General features: G+C 42.4%; 2 pseudogenes; both read left to right on the top strand.

The window, feature by feature from the left end:
- The first annotated feature begins 7,055 nt into the window (after positions 1–7,055).
- LOC140896728 (olfactory receptor 5V1-like) lies at positions 7,056–8,470 on the top strand (annotated as a pseudogene).
- Positions 8,471–14,893: 6,423 nt separating this feature from the next.
- LOC140896625 (olfactory receptor 11L1-like) lies at positions 14,894–21,756 on the top strand (annotated as a pseudogene).
- Positions 21,757–22,092: the final 336 nt, after the last annotated feature.

The raw sequence follows: 22,092 nt of genomic DNA, 5'->3' as shown, positions 1-22,092 counted from the left end.
GCTGCTTAGCCAAAGGCCTTGGCCTAAGAACAGGGCCTCAGACTGTCACAGTAAGAGAAGGACCCTGCACCGGCAGACAGTGATTTTGATTCTTTCTTGTATACCTGTATAACTAGCCAAGTGATAAGAATACACCTAAATTCTTTGAGTACAGGCCTTTACCGACAGGCCTGAATATCTATATCCTAACAATTATATGCTTAAATTTGCTCTCTATATTAATACCCTAACATATTTAATTTAAATAGCAAACTTACTGTTTTGGTCTCTGGAATTTTTCCCAGCTTTTGATGAAATTTGGTCCTCCAGTGCTAGGTATTATTTGTCATTAATCTAATCTAATCTAATCTAATCTAATCTAATCTAATCTATCTACCACTGTATTACCTTAGATCCTTTACCCTAGACAGCTACACCCTATTGTTTGTGTTGGGTAGAACTGTCTGAGAGGGGCTGGGAAGGGAGATGGGGAGGAGGTACTAGTTACCAGAAAAAGTTACCAGAAGCCTGATGTTCACTAGCATTCAGGCCCACCCATTTGGTGGTCCAGGTAAAGGATGCTCTCTGATCCTCTAAACCTCCAGCCCCCAAGAACACCACAACCCCTAATCGATCCCTCTAAACCCTAACCACAAGGTCACTGCCTCACGCACCCCTGAATCCAGAACCTATGTAATCACATTGATTCAGATATTAATGGAAATTAAAGCAGATTAAAAATTTCCATTTGGAACATTTTTATTACAGAAAATAATGTTGATTGAAATCAGAACTTGCCATGTGTATATGTCAATTTCATTGTATTTTTTAAAAAAAAGTAACCATAGAAGTTTAAAAGTGTAATTTAAAAATAAAAATGGAAACGAAATGTGCTGGTATGAGTCAATGAGACCTGTGCTCCCAGTTACACTTTAGGAGCTTCTGGGCCCCCTCCCCATTCATTTCGCTCTACCCCTCAGGAACGGGGCTAGACAGCAGTCTGACTCCGGCCATGGGGGCCACCCCAGCCCTGGGAGTGAGGGGCGGCGCCGCCCCGGCTTCCGAACCCCACAGGCAAAGCCCGGCGGGAACCTCAGACACTAAAACACCATCATCACACTCGGATGGGTATCGGAGGTTCTCTGATACAGATGCTACATTTCTTTAAAGTACTCATTAAAAATCAACTGTAACACATTACTGTATTTACTTGTAAGTTCTCGGGCAGTTCATAAGAGTCGCAAACAGTAGAGGGACATTGTAATTAACCTAAAACCAAGCACTGCAGACACTGAAAAGCTGAGCTAAGATTACATTGAAAAGAAAGCCACGTTTGTTCCAGTAAGAAATGTCCAGTTAGGCAACCGACCAGCGTTAAATCTAAACGAAACGATCCTTAAATCTAATCAGGATTGACTCAAAACAACAATTACCTATGTTTTCTTACTGAAATGAAAAACAGTTTAATACAATCTGGAAAAAAAGAAATATTTTGGGTGGATTTTTAGCGATTTTGAGTAGGTGCACAGACGATAGTTAAGGTTTATAAATAAGGTTTTTGAAAGGCGTAGTTTTTAAAATGTCGAAATAAAACTTGAAGGGCTCTGTGTAAGCTGGAAGTTTGTCTCTCTCACCAAGGGCAGTGGGACCAGTAACAGATATGCCCGGACCCGCCTTGTCTCTCTGAAACAAACCTGAGGCCGTGTCCGCACTGACGAGTTGACAGCAGCGTAGCGGAGCCCGCCGCTGAGCGGAGCGCTCCCGTAGCCAGGTTTTGCGGACGGAAGTGCGAGCATAGCGTCGGTGTCAGAGGCCCTCCGGTAACCAGCCCCGTGTGGCGATGGTGTTTCAGTCTCTGTGGTCACCAATCAGATGAAACGGAACGTTAAAGGCAGGTGTTTCTGTCCCCTTCCTGCTGCGAGCGCAACGGGGCCCGGCTCTGGAAGTCTCCATGAGCTGCGATCCGCGCGGCGTCCCCGGAGGCAGTTCCAGGAGGGCGGGGCGATTCCCCGCCCAGCCCGGCCAGGGGCCGCGTTGCCCTTTTCACTTGGCTCATTCCGAAGGCTTGGCCCGGAGCCGTGACACAAGGTTGTGTGAGCTGGGTACACGCTGGGAAAAGCCCTGAGTGGGGGGACTCAGGCAGGTGCAGAGAGGGGAGCGGAGCCCGGAGGCCCTCCAGCCTGGCTCGCTCCCTCCCTCCCCTCTCCACCTATTACCTTGTGTACCCCGCTGCGGCTGGGCTGAATCTCGCCCCAGGGGGCCCAGCCGAGGGACACCCCGTCTCTCTCTCGCTCTCCCGGGGGTCTCTCCCGGAGTCAGGGTCACCGTCCACTGACGGAAGAGGTGCCTGGAGGTTGCGGGGAGTCTCGCTTGCTCAAGCGGAGATGACCCCCGTCCAAGGCAGAGTGGCGCCTGCCGACACGCCCCGCTCCGGCGGGGTCTGTACACCAGCTACCTCGTCCCTGGAGCGCAGGGTCTCGCCTCTGCCCACACGGAGGGGAGCCCTCATTGCTCAGTGTATAACAGGGGGGTCGCATATAGCCTCCTGTACAACAAGAGCAAGAGCCTTGTGTCCAGCAAGTATAAATGGGACTGGTTCCCCCCGAGCTTTGTCTGTGGGTCCAGAAGCCACGGGTGGGCGCCGCCCCTCACTCCCAGACTGGGGTGGCCGCATGGCCGGAGTGAGACTGCTGTCCAGCCCCGTCCGCATGGGGCACAGAGAGAGGGGGGTTTGCTGAAGAAGCCCTTGCCCCTGTGATGATTGGGGTTGACCAGATGGCCTGATTTTATAGGGACAGGCCCGATTTTTGTGTCTTTTTCTTATATAGAGGCTCTTATTACCCCCCACCCCTCCCGATTTTTCACACTTGCTATCTGGTCACCCTTATAGCGATCATACATCCCCCATATAGGAGGAGCGAGCAGCTGAGACATGCCCATATGATAACAGCAGGGGGTCCTGAGAAAGTCTGGCCTCTGGAAAATTCCTTCCTGAACCTAAACCTGGTGATCAGTCTCACCCTCAGCAGGTGAACAAGGCCCAGTCAGGCATCTGGAAAGGACTGACTGGGTCTACCCCAACTCGTACCCGATAGGGGTGGGGGGGGGGGATTGTTAAAACTGTCCACACACACACAGTGCGGGGGCGGGGGGCAGGGTGGGGACGGACTGCTGAGAAGCTCCTCAGCTGTGATTGGGCGCACGGGTCAGGTCCCATGGTCTCTCACCCACCACATTTCAGTTTCAAAGTTCACATCTTTTTTATTTATTTATTTATTTACCTCTCTTCATTTCTTTTCCTTTGAGATTCAGAATAGGTGTCTAGTTTTCCTCTGAGGGCGACATGTGTTGGCGTTGTCGGTTGCTGCTCCATGGGGGGTGGAACGACCACGGAGGGAAGTAGCAGCAGTTTCGTCACATGGAAGGAACACGGGTGTTTATTCCGTCTGGGATCATAAATGAGCTAGTCCCTTTCCCTTCCCTCTCATCTCAAGTGCCCATCGCGGGCCAATGGTACTTGCTACCCTTCTCGTATGGGGGATGAACAATGCATCCAAAGAGACATTAACATTGTGTGGGAATGGATGCAGGACAAAATGATACAATTAAGGCAGTAAAACCAGGCATTATGGGTAGGGTCTCCTTCCATATATAGATTCTGAGTTAGGTAGGTTAAAGGAATCAGGATAGAAAATAGTCTTGTTGGACCATATCCTGATGCAAGAATCCAGAGTCCAAAGGTTGATGTCTGCAATTCAAGCTGCCCCCTTCATCCCCCGACTGGTGCCTCATCTTAGAGGTGGAAAACTTCCTCTGTCATTTTCTAAAGTTTAATGTCTGTTAATGTCTGTTCATCAGATTTGGAGATGGAAACCGATGTGATTACTTTTGAGGTCATTTTGGGAGTGATTTTAAAAAGGTATCGGGAGCCTAGTTGGATTTTTCAACAGCATTCTCTAGTTTTTCTTTAGTTTTTGGTGCCTTAGGGTGTTTCTGAAAATCCCCCTATGCACGTTAATACCTTTAAAAATGGCTATTTTTTGTTAACTGAAATCAGAACTTTGCTATGTGTGTATATATGTCAGTTTAACTTTTTAAATAAAAATAATTGATATAAAATAAAAATTAATGTATAATAATGTGTATACATAATATGATAAAATAAACCAAAATAAAATATCACCACTTTTACATGGCCTTCACTCAGTGTTTTGAATACATTATATCCTTGCTCAACATTTGTTTCATTTCAAATTACTTTTTTTCAAAAATGAAAATTTCACTAAAATTGTTTTTTTTAAAATTTTTCCCCCAAATTTATTTAACAAAAAGTATTTTTCAGTGTGTTTAAGTTTGGGGTTTTCTTTCATTCTTTCACTGAATACCAAAAAATGAAAACATTTTGGTTATCCAGTTTTCCAAAATTCCATATTTTCATGGACAACTTTGATGTTTCCCTTTCAACATTTTTCATCCAGTGCTTGCTACAGTAAAATGTCTGTCATATATGATTGCTGAGAAAATGAATTAATTGTTGATTTTAATAAATCATTTTGAGGGAAAAGGGAATGTTTTATGGCTCCAACTCAGGATAGACTTTAAGGATGTGCTTAACTTTAAATATGTGCTTTAAGTCCTTTCTAAGCAAATTCAGTGACTATTTAAATCAAGAGGAGTTTTGCTAAGATTTCACCCATTAACTCCAACAGGACTTCAGAACATGATTAAAGTCATTATCCTAACGGGATAATGCTAAAGACACTGAATAGACAATGATAACTTCTCTGAGTAATTTTTAAACCAGCCTAGCAAAGATTTTATATCGTTTAGGTTGGTTTAAAAACTTTAAAGCAATTATTTTTTTCTCTATTGAATTCTATAGGCTTCTAGAGTTTTGTTTTTTAAGAGAAACTTTACTAGTTTTATCTCTAGGCTTTTAGTTTAAATGTTCAGGGGCTTTTTATTTATCTTATTAGTGATTGCTCGTTACGGAATCATTTATAATTATTAAGATGCAGAGGAAATTTCATTATAAGCCGTAACATGGGATTCTCAAATGGGGCCCTAAAGAATTTAGGCTCGCTACTGCTACAGAAATTAAATGGGAATTAGGGGTAAAATTTTCAAAAGCACCCCTAAGCAGCTTAACATTCTAAATCCCATTTTCAAAAGTCACCTAGGCACTCAGACACACATTTTAAGGGTATGTAGGGTGCCTAGTGTGGTTTTCAAAAGCACCTATATCCCTAACATCTATTGATTTAAAATACCTTTATAATACCTCAATACCTTTAAAACTCTGGCCCTTCGCCTAAGTCTTATTGACAGTCAATAGTACTAAGGTTCCTAAGTCCATTGGGCTATTTAAAAATTTGAGTGTAAAGTAGATGCAAAAATATTACCATTGCTGCTGGAGAATAGAAACATCCAGTCTGGAATTTCCCCCCACAACTTTTAAATCCCTTTGCAAAGGAAGGAGAGAGCAAGGCTCATATACCTATATAGAATTCAGTGCTTTCCGTCTGGATGTTTTGACTGGAAGGTCTGTCAAAATATTATTTTAGACTGATACAATTTCAGTCTTGAAAGCAAATTAGATGCCATTGATATTATTTTTACTAATATGCATTTGTGCTGGGCTAATAAAATGTTGTGCATATTGAAACTGAGAGAGAGAGAGAGAGAGAGAGAGAGAGAGAGAGATCAGCTGCTTTAAGAAATTTTTGTAAACACAAGATGATCTGGACAATGAATAAAATAAACAACAATATTTTTCCCACCAGTGCAACCAAACATATCTTTGTGTTTCATGGTGTTCACATCAGGTATCCCCATCAGAGCTAATTCTGTGGCTGAATTTTAGAAAGAACAGAACATTTGTATGATCTGTTATAATATTTTCTGCAATTCCAGCTGTCCCTCTGATAGCGATGTATCCTGTGGAAACCCTGCATTTGAAGAACACTTCCTTGTCAGGTTAAAAAGTGAAACATCAGCGAACCAGATTAGACTGTATTTTATTTTATTTTACTTGGGCTGTGCTGTGATATTAATTCCTGGCATCAGAAGTGTAATCTCATTTTAGCAGCCCCTTTGTTCTCTAATATATCAGGACTCCCATTGGATGGGTTTAATCCTCCATCCCCATGGAAATTTTTTCATTTTTCATTGAAAAAGCCAAAACCTGAAAATTGTTTCTTTGGTGGAGAGTGGATGTTCTGGGATTTTCAGCAACTGAATGCAAACCTATTTGTCAATGTACTAAATATTTTCAGCCAAAGGCTGCTCAAAACTGAAACATGTTCATATTTAAAAAAAAAAAAAAAAAAACGTTTGGGGTTTACAGATTTCAGACGAAATTTGGTGAAAATCATATACTTTCCATGAAGACTTTCAGTTACTCCAAACCCCAGTATTCCATTACAAAATCTTAATCAGTCCTAATCCAAAGGGAAATGAAGCTGTTTTCTGATTTTTTGAAGTGTAGTGGAGTTTCCAGAAACACACAGTTTTTCTTTGCTCTGTTAGTGAAGAAGATAGGTACTCACACCTTAAATAACATATCACAGTAGTCCTGATACCAAGCAACCTGGACACTTTCCTGGAGGCTTGATCAAGTAACAGAAAATTATAGAATTGTAGGGCTGGAAGGGAGCTCAAGAAGTTTTCAAGTCCAGGCCACCTGGAAACCAAGGAAACCTGGACCATCCCTGAGAGCTATTTGTCTAACCTTTTCTTAACCATCTCTAATGATGGGGATTCTATGAAGAGAGGGCATAGATTTTTGAACATTTCTGCAATTAAACTGATGACATTTCAGTTCACTGCGATATTCAACTTATATTGCAGAGTTTGTTAGTTTTCATCTAGTTTGACAATGAATTGACTTAAAAGTTGAGTTTATCTTTAAAATATATTAACAAGTTTGCTTCATTTCCCCTAGATACATCCCAGGGCAAATGCAAACTGTAGAAATCAAACGTCCATTGAGGAATTTGTCCTCCTGGGATTTGGGAATCTCCCGGAACTTCAGATTCTTCTCTGCTTCCTGTTTCTAGTGATCTCCATAGTGACCATGGCTGGAAAATATCCTCATTGTTGTGCTAGATGTGGCTGATCAGCACCTTCACACCCCTATGAACTTCCTCCTGGGGAACTTGTCCTGCTTGGAGATCTGCTACACCTCCAGCATCCTGCCCTGGGTGCTGGCCAGTCTCCTCACGGGGGACAGAACCATTTCTGTTAGTGGCTGCATGACACAATTTTATTGTTTTGGTATCCTAGCAGCCACAGAATACTATCTGCTAGCAGTGATGTCTTACGATTGGTATCTAGTGATCTGCAATCCACTCTGTTATGCCACTCTGATGAACGGCAGTGTTTGTTTCCAGCTCGCGGCTTGTTCCTGGACAAGTGGCTTTCTGAGCAGTACCATAGTAATCATTTTAATGACTAAAATAAAGTTTTGTGGCTCCAATGAAATTGACTATTTCTTTTGTGATTCCTCACCCATCATAAAACTATCCTCTACTGTTACCCAGTTTCTAGAACTCACCATTTTCATGGTCTCCTGCGTCAGGTGACTAGTCCCATTTCTATTCACATTGGCATCCTACGTTTGCATCATCAACACCATCCTGAGAATTCCTTCCACCACCGGGAGGCAAAAGGCATTTTCTACCTGCTCCTCTCACATTGTCACTGTCACAACATTTTATGGGACTCTGATTATTGGCTGCATGGTTCCAATTGCCCACCATTCAAAGGACTTATACAAGGTATTTTCTGTCTTCTAAACAGTCCTGACCCACATGGTCAACCCCCTCATCTACAGTCTGAGGAACAAAGAGGTCAAAGAGGCCCCGAGAAGGGCTGTCAGTAAGTTTCTGGCTTTTGCAAGACTTCAGACTGTAAAATTAACAGATCTCTATCAGTCACCTACAGCAGGAGATTCTGGAAGACTGGCACCTCTCCCCAATCAGCTAATTTTGATCTTTGCAGTTGTAAAATAAGATTGAGATTTTTAAAAGGGACTTTAGGGGTTAGGAGCACTGTATTCCATGCTTTGATTTTCCAGAAACTTTTGGAGGGTTACTTAGGGTGATATCTCAAAGGAGTTGAAGGGAGTTAAACACCTACATTGGAGTTAATCACCAAAGGGATTTAATCACCTAAATTGGAAGTTGAGTCACCTAATTCCTTCACATTTCTTTGGAAATCCTGCCCTAAAACTTTGGCAGACATGGATTTCACTGAATTTTAGGACTGATACTTGCTGCTGCTGCCTTTAGGGAGCAGTATTCGTATGGTATGCTTTGGCTGATATTTTTCTTTTCCAGGTGATGGAGGATAATTTGGGGAGAGGGGAGAAGGAAGGGGGAAACAATGATTGCATGAGTGAGAAAAATAAATCTGAATTCAAATGCAATGTTAACTGTTGTAGATGCCTGTGGAATTACATCATGCTTCCCTTTGCAAATCTAATAATAAAACAGGGCAACTGCATAAAAGTTTGGGTCAATATTTTTTTGGTCTTTGAGTCATATTTTAAGGTCAGAAGGGACTCTGATCTAGTCTTCATGACACAGGCCAAAGAACGTGACCAGCCATCTATGTTTCCCACTCCCTCCTATCTGGACTTTTCAGAGTCTCTGATTACCCTAGATTTACTGAGCTGGTCAGTGGAGATGCACTGATTCACAGAAACTCTGGACTCTTTCTTTTAAGGCATATTTCAACATTGTGGGCCTGATTCAACACTGGCTTACTTAGTCTCTATATATGCTACTTTTCATTTGAATCAAAGCCTTCTGGTAGGGGAAATTCTTTCCAGCAGTTTATAGATAGACCCATTGTGACTGAGATTTCCAAAGAAACTAGGAAGACTTTCTAAAGAACCGGTAAATAACAGGCCACTAAATTTCACCCAGTTACCCCTGTGTTGAGGCCAATAACTTACAGATTTATAAATTACCAATTTATAAATTTATAAAAATTTACCGATGAAGTGGGTATTCACCCACGAAAGCTTATGCTCCAATACATCTGTTAGTCTATAAGGTGTCACAGGACTCTTTGCTGCTTTTACAGATCCAGACTAACACAGCCCACCCCTCTGATACTTATAAATGTATAGATTCCGGGGCTAGAAAGGACGGTTGTGATCATCTACTCTGACTTTTTGTCAGTCACTTGCTGGTTTTAACTGGAGTAAATGGTGGATTCTGTGTAACTTGAAATCTTTAAATCATGATTTGAAGACTTTAGTAACTTAGCCAGAGGTTATGGGCCTCTTACAGGAGTGGGCTGCTGAGCTTCTCTGGTCTGTGATGTGCAGGAGGTCAGACTAGATGATCATGATGATCTCTTCTGGCCTTAAAGTCTGTGAGTCTAAGACTCTACTTGGCTCTCTCACACATTCACTGTGTGTCTTGGAGATGCTGTTGAATCTCCCCTTGCCTCAGTTTCCCTTGTGCATAATGATGCACTTGGATGCTGGGAGAATAAATCCATGAATGTGTGTGACACTCCCTGATGCCACATTGATGGGCATATTAGAGCCTAGATAACGAAAAATGTGAAGTCACTAAGATGTGTGTGTGTAGACATTTGTGTCTCCATAGCAGTCTGGGACCTGAGGCTAGGCTTTTCACGAGTGTCTACATGATTTAAGAGCACAGGTCCACTTGAAAGTCAGCGGCATCTCGGAAAATCCCAACCATGAACTGTACACTGAGTACATGAACAGGTGTCACACCCTCCCTTTCTCTGGCCACCCTGAAGACATGGGTGAGGGACTCCACTCTGTTTTTTTAAAGAGTCTCCTAAACAGCGATTGGGTGGGAAAATCTGCAATAGGTTTCTTGTAAGCATCTCTTCTTGGACTGTGGCACCATAATTGGAGGTGACCAGTGACCTCATCACCTGCATGTAGTAAGGAAGGCCATTTCCTTGGAGGATAGAAATTTGCCTCCATTCACTCTGGTGTTTGTACCGTCGACAGTGCTAGCATGTTATTGAGTTTTCCTTCTCATTAATCAATGTAAGCATCAAGGGAGATGTCGCCTTCCCACAGAAAGGATAAAAGCGAAATCTTGAGAGGGTCTCTCTTGTAGGAACTGGGCACAAGGCAAATAGCACCATATAGAACACTCGGAGTAGATCTCTTTCCTGGCACTGTTAAAGAACGTGAAGCAGATGATGGTAGAAGATAAACTGCAGAACCAGTATCCTGGTCTCTGAATCACTGGGAAAAGGGGCAGTATCTGAAAATCCGCCTCACTTAGAACAGATTTAAAGGTAAAACATTTCCACCATTTCTGTTTCAATTAAATCATGGGATTTTGAAGTGGCAAACATGAGCTTCTCTGCACCATACTCCGGCCACCTCACCGGGGTGGTGGGGAAGAATGGTCTTTAACAGGCTAGGAATATTCTATGTGCTGTGTCAAAACTATGTCTTATCATGCTTCTTCTTCTCCGGAATCACTGGGAATGTTGATGAATGTGAATAATTGACTGATCTGAATAATTCCATAGACCAGATTAAAATGAGGAGTAATTCCATTATTATATGAAATAGAATTAAAAGAAGATACACATGTCAAGAAGGTCTGAAAAAACACAGAAGGGTTCAAAGATAGATAGATAGATAGATAGATAGATAGATAGATAGATAGATAGATAGATAGATAGATAGATAGATAGATAGATAGATGTGTATGGGGACAGGTCTTTCTTTCTTTCTTTCTTTCTTTCTTTCTTTCTTTCTTTCTTTCTTTCTGTGACTCTGCTACATTTTGAGCATTCATCTTTCATACAATTAATGCACATTTCTTTATACAAAACTTGATACTGTAAGAGACATTCTTTTTGAAAAGACAAACGTTTCAGTAGAGCACTCTGCTTCAGTCATCCGTACATGAACACTGGGGCTCAAATTCTGCAAGGAGCTTAATATCTTTTGAGTGCTTCTGGGTCTCTTCCACACACCACTGATGCCAATGACATTAATTCTCCAGTGATTAGGATCATCTCTTGTCAATTATGCCTCTGAAAAGTAGGTAAACAATGTTGCCGCTGCTGTGACTGAAGAGCTTTGATTAGGTAGTATTCTCTGCAGATCTGTAGCTGGGTACACAAAACATGAAAGTCTGTGGAGGGTTGGGAGTCCCAGTGTCCTGCCATGTAAAATGTCCTGCCTATTCATCCATCTTTGCATGGTGAAGGCAACATTAACATATCTATTTCTATATTGATACTGACATCAATATAGACATCGATACATATATATAAAATGCTAACAGAAAATGTCTGGCCAAAATTTTCAAAGCTCATAAGACCTGATTTCCCTCCCCCACCCAAATAAAAAGAAATGAATGAATTAAAACGAACGGGAAATGAGCACCCAAAAGCACTAGGCAACTTTGCCAATCTCAGCCTAAATAGTGTCACATGGGCCTCCCTTGCCACACACGGTAACACCCTATACACATATAAATATTTACCACCAAGGTTTGACCAAAAAACTGAATTAAAGAATAAATTCTCACAGAGTCTTCCTGACTCTTTTTCCTGGTACTTTTTTCATAGTAAGTCTCAGGGCAGATCGGCACGAGGCGGAAAAGCTGATCCAAGCGACGCAATTTGAGTTACATTAGTAGCATAACTCAAGTCAACATAGCTTAGATCTACTTACCACAGGATCCACACTGCCCTGGGTTGATGGGAGAAACTGTCCCATCAACTCCTCTTAGGCTATGTCTACACTACTGCGGTAAGTCGACCTACGCTACGCAACTCCAGCTACTGACTGAAAATCTCCAGTCAACTTACCTTACTCTTCTCATCGGGGGTAGAGTACAGGGATCGACTGGAGAGCAATCTGCACTTGATTTGGCGGGTCTTTACTAGACTCGCTAAATCGACCACCAGTGGATCAGTCTCAGAGCTTCAGTCCCTGACGTAGTGTAGACCTGCCCTTACTCATTCCGGTGGAGTACCGGAGTTGATTTCTGAGCGATCGGCAGTTGATTTAGTGGGTCTTCAGTAGACCCGCTAAATTGACCCCTGGTGAATCGATCGCCACAGCGTCAATCCCGGCTGTAGTGGAGGCCATCATCATCACCACTAGCATCTCTCTTTCTCTTGGAAAAGAGAAAGGTTTTATTGTTTGTTTCCTTCCTTCTTTTGTGGAGAATTTCAGCTGAAAATGTAAAGTTTTCAGCAGTTTTTAGCTAAAAATGTTTGGTTCTTTGTTGCCAAAACCAAAATATATGGGATTTTTTCTGGACTTCTCTGAACAGTCATTTTTTCTGCTAAAAAAAAAACAAAAACCTTCCAGGCTCTAGATGCTGATTGAATAGATAGCAAATGTTGCAATTGTAATTCATAATTATTGTTAGGGGACTTATTCCTTCACTCACTTACTTCTCTGGTCCTTCTCGCATGAACAGAGAGCAACAATACCCAAAGTCCAAAGGTGCAAACAATTCGATGTTTATTGGGGTGAACTTCCAGCAAGCATGAATCCAGTTTCCTTCCTTAGTGTCCCCCTTCCCAACTCTGACACCACAGAGCCTTACACCTGTGTCCCTGTTCCCATTCCTACCCTTAGCCAAACATGATTTCAATTTCCCCACCCCCATTCCCTGTTCCCATTTCCCCCTTTAGCAAAACATGATTCCAACTTCCTTACCCCCATTCCCTGTTCCCATTTCCCCCTTTAGCAAAACATGATTCCAATTTCCTTACCCCCATTCCCTGTTCCCATCTCCCCCACCCACACACCCACCCCCTCACTTCCTGATTGACTGCAGACTATATAGTAAAACTTGAGTTCGGCTTTGCTATACCTTAACCAATCATTTTCCTGAAATTTAACTAACCAATCCTAACATATTGTAACATGATTATGTAACCAATTATATCCCACCACCTTAATTAGTTTACACCCAGCAAAATTAATTATACAGCAGACAGGAACAATCACAGAACCAGACAGAGATTATGCAGGCAAACAATAGCAAAGTGGGAACTATAATGACAAAACAATACAGAAGTGAGGATTTCACATCCCAGCTAGTGAGAAGTGAGTTCTTGCCAGACAGGATGCTATCAAACTAAGTTTCCTTTTACATTTTCTAGGCACTTCCCTTTCTCTGGAGGCGATGGGCACTATTAGGACAGGATTGTATTCCTAACAGCCGAATAGCACCTTCTTTCAGTGTGACTAGTTTGGAATGTGAGGCTGTGACCGTTCGCTTCCCAGCTTACGGCTGCCTCTGCTGCTTAGCCAAAGGCCTTGGCCTAAGAACAGGGCCTCAGACTGTCACAGTAAGAGAAGGACCCTGCACCGGCAGACAGTGATTTTGATTCTTTCTTGTATACCTGTATAACTAGCCAAGTGATAAGAATACACCTAAATTCTTTGAGTACAGGCCTTTACCGACAGGCCTGAATATCTATATCCTAACAATTATATGCTTAAATTTGCTCTCTATATTAATACCCTAACATATTTAATTTAAATAGCAAACTTACTGTTTTGGTCTCTGGAATTTTTCCCAGCTTTTGATGAAATTTGGTCCTCCAGTGCTAGGTATTATTTGTCATTAATCTAATCTAATCTAATCTAATCTAATCTAATCTAATCTAATCTATCTACCACTGTATTACCTTAGATCCTTTACCCTAGACAGCTACACCCTATTGTTTGTGTTGGGTAGAACTGTCTGAGAGGGGCTGGGAAGGGAGATGGGGAGGAGGTACTAGTTACCAGAAAAAGTTACCAGAAGCCTGATGTTCACTAGCATTCAGGCCCACCCATTTGGTGGTCCAGGTAAAGGATGCTCTCTGATCCTCTAAACCTCCAGCCCCCAAGAACACCACAACCCCTAATCGATCCCTCTAAACCCTAACCACAAGGTCACTGCCTCACGCACCCCTGAATCCAGAACCTATGTAATCACATTGATTCAGATATTAATGGAAATTAAAGCAGATTAAAAATTTCCATTTGGAACATTTTTATTACAGAAAATAATGTTGATTGAAATCAGAACTTGCCATGTGTATATGTCAATTTCATTGTATTTTTTAAAAAAAAGTAACCATAGAAGTTTAAAAGTGTAATTTAAAAATAAAAATGGAAACGAAATGTGCTGGTATGAGTCAATGAGACCTGTGCTCCCAGTTACACTTTAGGAGCTTCTGGGCCCCCTCCCCATTCATTTCGCTCTACCCCTCAGGAACGGGGCTAGACAGCAGTCTGACTCCGGCCATGGGGGCCACCCCAGCCCTGGGAGTGAGGGGCGGCGCCGCCCCGGCTTCCGAACCCCACAGGCAAAGCCCGGCGGGAACCTCAGACACTAAAACACCATCATCACACTCGGATGGGTATCGGAGGTTCTCTGATACAGATGCTACATTTCTTTAAAGTACTCATTAAAAATCAACTGTAACACATTACTGTATTTACTTGTAAGTTCTCGGGCAGTTCATAAGAGTCGCAAACAGTAGAGGGACATTGTAATTAACCTAAAACCAAGCACTGCAGACACTGAAAAGCTGAGCTAAGATTACATTGAAAAGAAAGCCACGTTTGTTCCAGTAAGAAATGTCCAGTTAGGCAACCGACCAGCGTTAAATCTAAACGAAACGATCCTTAAATCTAATCAGGATTGACTCAAAACAACAATTACCTATGTTTTCTTACTGAAATGAAAAACAGTTTAATACAATCTGGAAAAAAAGAAATATTTTGGGTGGATTTTTAGCGATTTTGAGTAGGTGCACAGACGATAGTTAAGGTTTATAAATAAGGTTTTTGAAAGGCGTAGTTTTTAAAATGTCGAAATAAAACTTGAAGGGCTCTGTGTAAGCTGGAAGTTTGTCTCTCTCACCAAGGGCAGTGGGACCAGTAACAGATATGCCCGGACCCGCCTTGTCTCTCTGAAACAAACCTGAGGCCGTGTCCGCACTGACGAGTTGACAGCAGCGTAGCGGAGCCCGCCGCTGAGCGGAGCGCTCCCGTAGCCAGGTTTTGCGGACGGAAGTGCGAGCATAGCGTCGGTGTCAGAGGCCCTCCGGTAACCAGCCCCGTGTGGCGATGGTGTTTCAGTCTCTGTGGTCACCAATCAGATGAAACGGAACGTTAAAGGCAGGTGTTTCTGTCCCCTTCCTGCTGCGAGCGCAACGGGGCCCGGCTCTGGAAGTCTCCATGAGCTGCGATCCGCGCGGCGTCCCCGGAGGCAGTTCCAGGAGGGCGGGGCGATTCCCCGCCCAGCCCGGCCAGGGGCCGCGTTGCCCTTTTCACTTGGCTCATTCCGAAGGCTTGGCCCGGAGCCGTGACACAAGGTTGTGTGAGCTGGGTACACGCTGGGAAAAGCCCTGAGTGGGGGGACTCAGGCAGGTGCAGAGAGGGGAGCGGAGCCCGGAGGCCCTCCAGCCTGGCTCGCTCCCTCCCTCCCCTCTCCACCTATTACCTTGTGTACCCCGCTGCGGCTGGGCTGAATCTCGCCCCAGGGGGCCCAGCCGAGGGACACCCCGTCTCTCTCTCGCTCTCCCGGGGGTCTCTCCCGGAGTCAGGGTCACCGTCCACTGACGGAAGAGGTGCCTGGAGGTTGCGGGGAGTCTCGCTTGCTCAAGCGGAGATGACCCCCGTCCAAGGCAGAGTGGCGCCTGCCGACACGCCCCGCTCCGGCGGGGTCTGTACACCAGCTACCTCGTCCCTGGAGCGCAGGGTCTCGCCTCTGCCCACACGGAGGGGAGCCCTCATTGCTCAGTGTATAACAGGGGGGTCGCATATAGCCTCCTGTACAACAAGAGCAAGAGCCTTGTGTCCAGCAAGTATAAATGGGACTGGTTCCCCCCGAGCTTTGTCTGTGGGTCCAGAAGCCACGGGTGGGCGCCGCCCCTCACTCCCAGACTGGGGTGGCCGCATGGCCGGAGTGAGACTGCTGTCCAGCCCCGTCCGCATGGGGCACAGAGAGAGGGGGGTTTGCTGAAGAAGCCCTTGCCCCTGTGATGATTGGGGTTGACCAGATGGCCTGATTTTATAGGGACAGGCCCGATTTTTGTGTCTTTTTCTTATATAGAGGCTCTTATTACCCCCCACCCCTCCCGATTTTTCACACTTGCTATCTGGTCACCCTTATAGCGATCATACATCCCCCATATAGGAGGAGCGAGCAGCTGAGACATGCCCATATGATAACAGCAGGGGGTCCTGAGAAAGTCTGGCCTCTGGAAAATTCCTTCCTGAACCTAAACCTGGTGATCAGTCTCACCCTCAGCAGGTGAACAAGGCCCAGTCAGGCATCTGGAAAGGACTGACTGGGTCTACCCCAACTCGTACCCGATAGGGGTGGGGGGGGGGATTGTTAAAACTGTCCACACACACACAGTGCGGGGGCGGGGGGCAGGGTGGGGACGGACTGCTGAGAAGCTCCTCAGCTGTGATTGGGCGCACGGGTCAGGTCCCATGGTCTCTCACCCACCACATTTCAGTTTCAAAGTTCACATCTTTTTTATTTATTTATTTATTTACCTCTCTTCATTTCTTTTCCTTTGAGATTCAGAATAGGTGTCTAGTTTTCCTCTGAGGGCGACATGTGTTGGCGTTGTCGGTTGCTGCTCCATGGGGGGTGGAACGACCACGGAGGGAAGTAGCAGCAGTTTCGTCACATGGAAGGAACACGGGTGTTTATTCCGTCTGGGATCATAAATGAGCTAGTCCCTTTCCCTTCCCTCTCATCTCAAGTGCCCATCGCGGGCCAATGGTACTTGCTACCCTTCTCGTATGGGGGATGAACAATGCATCCAAAGAGACATTAACATTGTGTGGGAATGGATGCAGGACAAAATGATACAATTAAGGCAGTAAAACCAGGCATTATGGGTAGGGTCTCCTTCCATATATAGATTCTGAGTTAGGTAGGTTAAAGGAATCAGGATAGAAAATAGTCTTGTTGGACCATATCCTGATGCAAGAATCCAGAGTCCAAAGGTTGATGTCTGCAATTCAAGCTGCCCCCTTCATCCCCCGACTGGTGCCTCATCTTAGAGGTGGAAAACTTCCTCTGTCATTTTCTAAAGTTTAATGTCTGTTAATGTCTGTTCATCAGATTTGGAGATGGAAACCGATGTGATTACTTTTGAGGTCATTTTGGGAGTGATTTTAAAAAGGTATCGGGAGCCTAGTTGGATTTTTCAACAGCATTCTCTAGTTTTTCTTTAGTTTTTGGTGCCTTAGGGTGTTTCTGAAAATCCCCCTATGCACGTTAATACCTTTAAAAATGGCTATTTTTTGTTAACTGAAATCAGAACTTTGCTATGTGTGTATATATGTCAGTTTAACTTTTTAAATAAAAATAATTGATATAAAATAAAAATTAATGTATAATAATGTGTATACATAATATGATAAAATAAACCAAAATAAAATATCACCACTTTTACATGGCCTTCACTCAGTGTTTTGAATACATTATATCCTTGCTCAACATTTGTTTCATTTCAAATTACTTTTTTTCAAAAATGAAAATTTCACTAAAATTGTTTTTTTTAAAATTTTTCCCCCAAATTTATTTAACAAAAAGTATTTTTCAGTGTGTTTAAGTTTGGGGTTTTCTTTCATTCTTTCACTGAATACCAAAAAATGAAAACATTTTGGTTATCCAGTTTTCCAAAATTCCATATTTTCATGGACAACTTTGATGTTTCCCTTTCAACATTTTTCATCCAGTGCTTGCTACAGTAAAATGTCTGTCATATATGATTGCTGAGAAAATGAATTAATTGTTGATTTTAATAAATCATTTTGAGGGAAAAGGGAATGTTTTATGGCTCCAACTCAGGATAGACTTTAAGGATGTGCTTAACTTTAAATATGTGCTTTAAGTCCTTTCTAAGCAAATTCAGTGACTATTTAAATCAAGAGGAGTTTTGCTAAGATTTCACCCATTAACTCCAACAGGACTTCAGAACATGATTAAAGTCATTATCCTAACGGGATAATGCTAAAGACACTGAATAGACAATGATAACTTCTCTGAGTAATTTTTAAACCAGCCTAGCAAAGATTTTATATCGTTTAGGTTGGTTTAAAAACTTTAAAGCAATTATTTTTTTCTCTATTGAATTCTATAGGCTTCTAGAGTTTTGTTTTTTAAGAGAAACTTTACTAGTTTTATCTCTAGGCTTTTAGTTTAAATGTTCAGGGGCTTTTTATTTATCTTATTAGTGATTGCTCGTTACGGAATCATTTATAATTATTAAGATGCAGAGGAAATTTCATTATAAGCCGTAACATGGGATTCTCAAATGGGGCCCTAAAGAATTTAGGCTCGCTACTGCTACAGAAATTAAATGGGAATTAGGGGTAAAATTTTCAAAAGCACCCCTAAGCAGCTTAACATTCTAAATCCCATTTTCAAAAGTCACCTAGGCACTCAGACACACATTTTAAGGGTATGTAGGGTGCCTAGTGTGGTTTTCAAAAGCACCTATATCCCTAACATCTATTGATTTAAAATACCTTTATAATACCTCAATACCTTTAAAACTCTGGCCCTTCGCCTAAGTCTTATTGACAGTCAATAGTACTAAGGTTCCTAAGTCCATTGGGCTATTTAAAAATTTGAGTGTAAAGTAGATGCAAAAATATTACCATTGCTGCTGGAGAATAGAAACATCCAGTCTGGAATTTCCCCCCACAACTTTTAAATCCCTTTGCAAAGGAAGGAGAGAGCAAGGCTCATATACCTATATAGAATTCAGTGCTTTCCGTCTGGATGTTTTGACTGGAAGGTCTGTCAAAATATTATTTTAGACTGATACAATTTCAGTCTTGAAAGCAAATTAGATGCCATTGATATTATTTTTACTAATATGCATTTGTGCTGGGCTAATAAAATGTTGTGCATATTGAAACTGAGAGAGAGAGAGAGAGAGAGAGAGAGAGAGAGAGAGAGAGAGAGAGATCAGCTGCTTTAAGAAATTTTTGTAAACACAAGATGATCTGGACAATGAATAAAATAAACAACAATATTTTTCCCACCAGTGCAACCAAACATATCTTTGTGTTTCATGGTGTTCACATCAGGTATCCCCATCAGAGCTAATTCTGTGGCTGAATTTTAGAAAGAACAGAACATTTGTATGATCTGTTATAATATTTTCTGCAATTCCAGCTGTCCCTCTGATAGCGATGTATCCTGTGGAAACCCTGCATTTGAAGAACACTTCCTTGTCAGGTTAAAAAGTGAAACATCAGCGAACCAGATTAGACTGTATTTTATTTTATTTTACTTGGGCTGTGCTGTGATATTAATTCCTGGCATCAGAAGTGTAATCTCATTTTAGCAGCCCCTTTGTTCTCTAATATATCAGGACTCCCATTGGATGGGTTTAATCCTCCATCCCCATGGAAATTTTTTCATTTTTCATTGAAAAAGCCAAAACCTGAAAATTGTTTCTTTGGTGGAGAGTGGATGTTCTGGGATTTTCAGCAACTGAATGCAAACCTATTTGTCAATGTACTAAATATTTTCAGCCAAAGGCTGCTCAAAACTGAAACATGTTCATATTTAAAAAAAAAAAAAAAAAAAAAAAAACGTTTGGGGTTTACAGATTTCAGACGAAATTTGGTGAAAATCATATACTTTCCATGAAGACTTTCAGTTACTCCAAACCCCAGTATTCCATTACAAAATCTTAATCAGTCCTAATCCAAAGGGAAATGAAGCTGTTTTCTGATTTTTTGAAGTGTAGTGGAGTTTCCAGAAACACACAGTTTTTCTTTGCTCTGTTAGTGAAGAAGATAGGTACTCACACCTTAAATAACATATCACAGTAGTCCTGATACCAAGCAACCTGGACACTTTCCTGGAGGCTTGATCAAGTAACAGAAAATTATAGAATTGTAGGGCTGGAAGGGAGCTCAAGAAGTTTTCAAGTCCAGGCCACCTGGAAACCAAGGAAACCTGGACCATCCCTGAGAGCTATTTGTCTAACCTTTTCTTAACCATCTCTAATGATGGGGATTCTATGAAGAGAGGGCATAGATTTTTGAACATTTCTGCAATTAAACTGATGACATTTCAGTTCACTGCGATATTCAACTTATATTGCAGAGTTTGTTAGTTTTCATCTAGTTTGACAATGAATTGACTTAAAAGTTGAGTTTATCTTTAAAATATATTAACAAGTTTGCTTCATTTCCCCTAGATACATCCCAGGGCAAATGCAAACTGTAGAAATCAAACGTCCATTGAGGAATTTGTCCTCCTGGGATTTGGGAATCTCCCGGAACTTCAGATTCTTCTCTGCTTCCTGTTTCTAGTGATCTCCATAGTGACCATGGCTGGAAAATATCCTCATTGTTGTGCTAGATGTGGCTGATCAGCACCTTCACACCCCTATGAACTTCCTCCTGGGGAACTTGTCCTGCTTGGAGATCTGCTACACCTCCAGCATCCTGCCCTGGGTGCTGGCCAGTCTCCTCACGGGGGACAGAACCATTTCTGTTAGTGGCTGCATGACACAATTTTATTGTTTTGGTATCCTAGCAGCCACAGAATACTATCTGCTAGCAGTGATGTCTTACGATTGGTATCTAGTGATCTGCAATCCACTCTGTTATGCCACTCTGATGAACGGCAGTGTTTGTTTCCAGCTCGCGGCTTGTTCCTGGACAAGTGGCTTTCTGAGCAGTACCATAGTAATCATTTTAATGACTAAAATAAAGTTTTGTGGCTCCAATGAAATTGACTATTTCTTTTGTGATTCCTCACCCATCATAAAACTATCCTCTACTGTTACCCAGTTTCTAGAACTCACCATTTTCATGGTCTCCTGCGTCAGGTGACTAGTCCCATTTCTATTCACATTGGCATCCTACGTTTGCATCATCAACACCATCCTGAGAATTCCTTCCACCACCGGGAGGCAAAAGGCATTTTCTACCTGCTCCTCTCACATTGTCACTGTCACAACATTTTATGGGACTCTGATTATTGGCTGCATGGTTCCAATTGCCCACCATTCAAAGGACTTATACAAGGTATTTTCTATCTTCTAAACAGTCCTGACCCACATGGTCAACCCCCTCATCTACAGTCTGAGGAACAAAGAGGTCAAAGAGGCCCCGAGAAGGGCTGTCAGTAAGTTTCTGGCTTTTGCAAGACTTCAGACTGTAAAATTAACAGATCTCTATCAGTCACCTACAGCAGGAGATTCTGGAAGACTGGCACCTCTCCCCAATCAGCTAATTTTGATCTTTGCAGTTGTAAAATAAGATTGAGATTTTTAAAAGGGACTTTAGGGGTTAGGAGCACTGTATTCCATGCTTTGATTTTCCAGAAACTTTTGGAGGGTTACTTAGGGTGATATCTCAAAGGAGTTGAAGGGAGTTAAACACCTACATTGGAGTTAATCACCAAAGGGATTTAATCACCTAAATTGGAAGTTGAGTCACCTAATTCCTTCACATTTCTTTGGAAATCCTGCCCTAAAACTTTGGCAGACATGGATTTCACTGAATTTTAGGACTGATACTTGCTGCTGCTGCCTTTAGGGAGCAGTATTCGTATGGTATGCTTTGGCTGATATTTTTCTTTTCCAGGTGATGGAGGATAATTTGGGGAGAGGGGAGAAGGAAGGGGGAAACAATGATTGCATGAGTGAGAAAAATAAATCTGAATTCAAATGCAATGTTAACTGTTGTAGATGCCTGTGGAATTACATCATGCTTCCCTTTGCAAATCTAATAATAAAACAGGGCAACTGCATAAAAGTTTGGGTCAATATTTTTTTGGTCTTTGAGTCATATTTTAAGGTCAGAAGGGACTCTGATCTAGTCTTCATGACACAGGCCAAAGAACGTGACCAGCCATCTATGTTTCCCACTCCCTCCTATCTGGACTTTTCAGAGTCTCTGATTACCCTAGATTTACTGAGCTGGTCAGTGGAGATGCACTGATTCACAGAAACTCTGGACTCTTTCTTTTAAGGCATATTTCAACATTGTGGGCCTGATTCAACACTGGCTTACTTAGTCTCTATATATGCTACTTTTCATTTGAATCAAAGCCTTCTGGTAGGGGAAATTCT

Source organism: Lepidochelys kempii, chromosome 13 (assembly GCF_965140265.1).
Source record: "Lepidochelys kempii isolate rLepKem1 chromosome 13, rLepKem1.hap2, whole genome shotgun sequence".
Lineage (NCBI taxonomy): Eukaryota > Metazoa > Chordata > Testudines > Cheloniidae > Lepidochelys > Lepidochelys kempii.
This window is presented reverse-complemented; position numbering and strand designations above follow the sequence as displayed.